A 6409-nucleotide genomic window follows, 5' to 3' on the forward strand; every position below is an offset into this window, starting at 1 on the left:
AATACAACAAAAATGAAAAACTGGGCTCTATTGTAAATAGCTCTGAAAGATTTTATTTGCAAAGCCTGAGGGTTCTAATATTTTATTAGCAGAATTTTAAATGTAAAATGATTTCCATAATGAGATGGAATTCTTATTTAGAAAACTGTTGCTGATTTCATTTTTTTAGGAAAATGGTGATTAATGTTCTGATCTCTACTATCGCTGTTGCATTTGATTCTGTTGGTGTTCTGAACCCAAATAACTAACTCAGTTTCAGTTCTGATATCTCAAGCCATCTGCTGCTAAATATGAGTCCACTTAAAAAAAATCAAGTAAAAAAGCCAATGTAGTAATATTTTGAAAACATTCAGCATCATTTACTAAAAATGTGGATGCCAGAGTAGAAATACTTGAAGAATGTATTGAAAAGCAACGCATCTGTTTAATGGCTCTTTCACAAATCTCCATCAGTTTTGCATTGTGGAGAAAATCGCTACTAACAGCAGTTCTGCATGTATTAACATTTCACCCTTTTTTCAGCAATGTTTGCTCACTGGAGTTCGACAGTGGGGTAATAATGCTTATCTTTCTGCCATTTCCTCACTCTATAAAGGGAAAAATATGTCTGCTGTAGAGTGACCGGAGATTTAAATTGATTTCCTAGCTATTGATATCTTCAAACAGCTTTTGGTATTTTCAAAGGTTTTAGAAATAGAATTCAAGCTCTTTAAAAATACAGATCTTCTATAAGTCATTTTTGTCTGGATTTAGGTCTTTTTTTCTTTCTTTCTTTTTTTTTTTTTTTGGTGTGTAGTGTGTGAAGTGGCAGGGGGGAGAGTGTGTCCCACATTTAGACAATTTTTGATCCAAGGCACTAGTGGTTGAGAAGAATCAATGAATTTGGGTGTTCTATTGTCTTGGAAATAAATCTGCATTTGTGCCATGTGTCATAAAAGAAAGGCAATTAACACTGTTCTTAATTGTAACACATCTTTCCTAAATGTTAGTAAAAGCTGGGAGATGCCTGTTCAGCATTTCCTGGGTGGAGGATTATTTAGGGGGCATTTGGGCCCTGATTGAAAGAACATCAGATGGATTAGGCTGAATAAACACAACTGCAAAAGATCAACATTAGTTGTGTGGTGGGGGGGATTGGGCTGGAGAATAAACTTCTCAGTAATCCAATCTCCAGAAAATAAAGTACCCTGACCCAGAGTTACTTAATTGCTTTTATTTGGAATTTGTGAACCGGCCTTTGTTCTAACCATTGCCACTCTCCTCTCTTTAGGGTGTGGAAGATGGCTTCCCCAGAGCACATAGCGTTTTCTAATTCCTTGTTTACAGTTTCCTGAATTTTTTTAAATGAAGTTTTGAAACCATTTCCTCTTCTTCCCATCCCTATGCTAAAGCAGGGTTACTGATGACTTGAAAGTCCTAATGGCATCATTTCTCAGTCACATTTGTTTAATACTCTGGTTCTCTTGAGGTAGTAGGTGAGAGGGGAGACGGAGGGGCATGACCAAAGTGGTTCTTCTGGTGTCCCTGTCAGGCAGGCAGCCAGACAAACAAGCAGATTTTAAGCAGAGCAAATTCAAGTTCCGTTTGCAGGCCAGCAAAACCCCGACACAGGCAGGAGGGCTGCCCTTCCCCAGTCATTCTTCTTTCTCCACATTTGCCTCCCTCCAACGGCCTGTCAGAGTCATCACAGTGATTGACTGCCCGGCAGATGTGCCGCTATAACAGGTAACTTGATCATCCAGACCCATCTGTCTCTAAGTCCTCTTCAATTCACACTTTGAAAAATATTAGCGATTGGGAGGAGCTGCATCCTTTGTTGTGAACATTCTCCCCCCCCCCCCCCTTTTGCAGCCCCCCAGAAAGGAGGAAATCTGTATTTCACTAAAGGTGCCCCTCGGGTAAGTGAATGGTGAGAGCCCGGATGGAAGCTTCAACCTGTAGCAAAGAGCTGCTCAAACCATTCCAGTCGCGACGTCGTAAATGGACTAACAGGGTTTGGGAGAATTTGGAAATCTGATGGAGGAAGCCCAGACTGAGATTCAGGAGAGTTTTTAGAACCACCGTGATAATAATAGAACGATGTTTCAAAGATAACAGTTCCAATGTGAGGGAGACAGATGGGCTACTCAACTGTGCTTGGTGAGAGGAGGGGAGTCTAATTCAGTGGGAGAGCTTCTAAGCCTTCCCTTCAAGGCCCACAGCCTGGCAAATGTTATGACATCATTAAGCTGAATTGCTGATTTTCGATAGGTCTGGAACAAGAACGGGTAGGGTAACTCAAGCTTCATGCTGAAATGTAGTTAACTAATTTACCAGTGTCACTATTTCTGATAATTACTTTTCACCAAAATATTTTGCTGTGCTTGTGTGGAGAGGATTTCATCCTACGAGTCAACACTCCAAGTGTGTAGCCTCGCAGGATCCATCAACAGCTTCTATTAAGAGAGAATATAATCTCGGTGAGATCGGTGGCTAACACTTCCCTTCCAATTTCTCAGTGAAGTCTGTTGCAAACTCATGGTCAAAAGATACACAGTGGCTGGGAATGACAGCTGAACATGTGAAGGAAGGTAACTTAATGGAGCAAGCAAAATAAGGTACAGTGAATGGCAACTGAAAGAAAAACTAAGAAATGCTCAAACTACATTTTTTTTTTCAAATGAGAGGAATAGAAATACGTCAAAGGTGTACATAAACTGGACCAGCAGGCGTATGTGGGACAAGTGGGTCCCATTATCTCCTTATCAATTAGTCAGTCAAGTGAATTTATTGAGCGCCTACTGTGTGCAGAGCACTATACTAAGTGCTCGGGAGAGTACAGTATCACAATATACAAACACATTCCTGGTCCACCTGCTTCGGAGTAGGATGCTTTCAGCATTTCTTAAGTGCTTACTACGTCCAAACACTAGGGTTGAAACAATGCAATCAGATCAGACACAGTTTCCATCTCATCTGGGGCTCACAGTCTTAAGGGGAAGGAGAACAGTCATTTAATCCCCATTTTACACATGAGGAAACTGAGGCACAGAGAAGTCAAGGGACCTATCCCAGGTCGCACGGCAGGCAAGAGGTGGAGTGGTGTGAGAGTCCAGGTCTCCTGACACCCATTCCTGTACTCGTTCCACTGGCCAATGCTACTTTTTATGATTCCCAAAGTGGAACCAGAGGAGAGTGGAGAACCAAGTAGTCATGGACCCTTTTTGTGTGCTAGACAGGTAACTGAGGAATGTTGTCCCATACAGTTAATGTTACTGTGGCAAGAGAGGCCCCCAGACATTATCCCACCCTGCTGGACTGTGGCAGGAAGTGAATCAGCTTAACAAGGGAATTGGTACTTTCAGATTATGTCTGTCTCACCCCTGGCTCTAGAAGTCAAGTTATTTTCGGTCAAGCGATGGTACTGCCATCCAGAGAGAAGGTGAATTTCCAGTGTATTCTGATTTAAGACGTTTATTTGGAAATTTTTCCTCAGAGGAGAAATGGGAAACATCATTTTTACCATTTGGAAGGAGGAGTAACTATTCTCTCTTGTTATTTTCATCCTCCCAGAAATACATTTTTGGAACTGAGATGACTTTAAAAAGCCAGAAGAGGCTGTTGCGCAGACCAAGTAAAGCAACTACAGGTTTCAAAGCATTATTTACCCAATAAAACTGCAGCTGATATATTCATTTTATTCAAGACTGTCCCTTCTCCAACCTTCTACTCCCCATTCCACCCTCCTCCCCTGCCCCCCCAAAAAGCTTTGACAAGTAAATCTTCAGACAACTGAAGAAATTCCTTAAAGAAGTTAATAAGATGGCAACAAAGGAAGAGTAAAAAGGAAATTCAAAGGAAAGTTAAATTGCAGTCATCAATAATAAAGGTCCAAACTAATTCTCAGTCTAGGCCTCTTATACTAAGCTACGGCAATTGTGTTTTATGCCATATGCCTCATTCGTTCTGTACTCTAAACTGCTATTGGTAACATTGGAAATTTCAAATTGTCCCTAAGGATTTTCTCTGACAAACTCTCTTTAAGCAGGATCGAGAAAATGATTTCCTTTTCTAGTGCTTTTCCACATATTCCATATCAGATACCTATTCTTAAACATAGCTGGCATCTCTCTTCACTCCATTTGATTTCTTTTTTCTAAATTCTGTGGCTTGTTTTCTACTGGAAGTCTTAAATGTTGCCTTAACATCTTTAGGTGCCATATTGATAGACTTGGAGTGATGCAGTTAGCAAGTCTAAAGTTACAGCTTTTAAATGCATTGGAAAACGTTTTCTGGGGGGGAAAAGGCAGCACTTCATTTACAAGAAAGTTACACTTCAATTTAGTGGCATTTCTTGCAACTTTCTTTAACAAAGGTGCTGAATTTACTAAATTTGAGAAAAGGCAATGAGTTTTTAGAGTCAATTAGTTCTCCACTTTGCAGGCTTTCCAGGATGCAAATCACGGATTGTTCGCCTAGAAATACAAGACACTTGGCGATGAAGTCTGGGACCAAGAATCATTTAGTACCCCCCAATTCTGCCCCACATTCCCCCGTCAGGTCCCTCATTAGACAGATAATAGGTGCCACCCCAACACGAGATGTCCTTCCTGTACTGTCTCTCTGTTTTCTACCACGGAACTACAGTCTTGCATGAATCTCAACTCTGCCCTTGTAGCTCTTTTTTCAACTAATTGTATCCATAGAAGGAGTTCAGTATAAATATGATTTTAGCAGTTTATAGCAAGAAGAATGGCTTCCACTTAGTTGAAGTTCAAGTTCCCTACATTCAATTACTATTAGCAAGCGCTCCACCTGCTGGCCAATAGCTGCCAAGCAGGCCTGGCACAAAAGTGAAGAAAATTGAAGTTTCACCTCCTCATCTGTCGAGCAGGAAAAGGACCTGCTACTTCTCCAGTTTATTCACCTTTTGAGGACTCCCTCTGCCTGGGGATTTAATGCATTTTTTCCTCTCTGCCCACTGTTGTTAAAGAGTTTTGGGTTGTTCGAGGGATGAACTCAGGGAAACAGATCTCTTCAGCGTTATCATCCCCACTCTAGACTGTAAGGTCGTTGTGGCAGAGGATAATAATAATAATAATAATAATAATAATAATAATGACATTTTTTAAGCGCTTACTATGTGCAAAGCACTGTTAAAAGCACTGGGGGTGGATACAAGGTGATCAAGTTGTCCCACATGGAGCTCACAGTCTTAATTCCCGTTTTACAGATGAGGTAACTGAGGCTCAGAGAAGTTAAGTGACTTGCCCAAGGTCACACAGCAGACATGTGGCGGAGCCGGGATTCGAACCCTTGAACTCTGACTCCAAAACCCATGCTCTTTTCCACTGAGCCACGCTGTGTCTGTTATATTGTTGTATTTTACTCTTCTAAGCACTTAGTACAGTGCTCTGCACACAGTAAGTGCCCACTAAATATGATTGATTGATCAACTCTGCATCAGAAGGAGGCCTAGGGAGAGGTAAGTCCTGGTAACTGTAGCCAAAGAGGGGAAATCCTCCCCAATCAAAAAGTAGCCTCTAAGAAATAGCATCCATAAATGAATATGTATGTACATGAGGATGTGATAGAAAGGATGAACGCCAATACCAAATGTGCAAAAATCTATGTGTATTTAGCTTTACTTACCCTGGTTTATATTTTTCTGTCTAGAAGAGGTAAAAAAAAGTTCTTAACTCTTGTTTCCCCTGCCAACATTTTTGCTAAATAGCTTTGGGAATAATTAATTCTATAGTAGGAGAGAGAGAAAGAGGGAGAGAGAGAGAGGGAGAGAGACTCCTCTTGAATGCTACAGTGTAGTCAGAGGAATGAAGCAGCTATGTTCATTCATGACAATATAAAGTAAAAATTGCAACATCCCTCCTTTCCCACCCAGTACCCACCCTTCCCTATATCTTATTAAGGATGGTGTCCTCCACAACTATTGCCATTGTACCTATATTACAGTATATTAGTATGTGGCCATAAACAGAGGGACAATAAACCTGAATATTAATGATAATAACAATTGGGGAATTTTTTCTGTCCTTGGTGCCAAGCATTGTGCTAAATACTATGGTAGCATGGCCTAGTGGAAAAAATATGGGCCTGGAGGTCAGGGGGCCTTTGTTCTAATCCCAGCTCTGCCACTTTCTGCTGTGTAACCTTGGGCAAGTCACTTCAATTCTCTGGGGCCTCAGTTGCCTCATCTCTAAAATGGGGACTAAGAATGTGAGCCCCATGTGGGATAGTGAAAAATAGTGATCGTATCCAAGCCCAGCACTTAGCACAGTGCCTGGCACATAGTAAGCACTTAACAAATGCCACAGTTATTACAATACAGTCTGATCAGTAACAGTCTGTTCCACACAGGATTCTCAGACTAAGGGATAATAATGTTTTTTTTTCTTAAAAGCATATTGTGAGT

Source organism: Tachyglossus aculeatus, chromosome 14, assembly GCF_015852505.1.
Source record: "Tachyglossus aculeatus isolate mTacAcu1 chromosome 14, mTacAcu1.pri, whole genome shotgun sequence".
Classification (NCBI taxonomy): domain Eukaryota; kingdom Metazoa; phylum Chordata; class Mammalia; order Monotremata; family Tachyglossidae; genus Tachyglossus; species Tachyglossus aculeatus.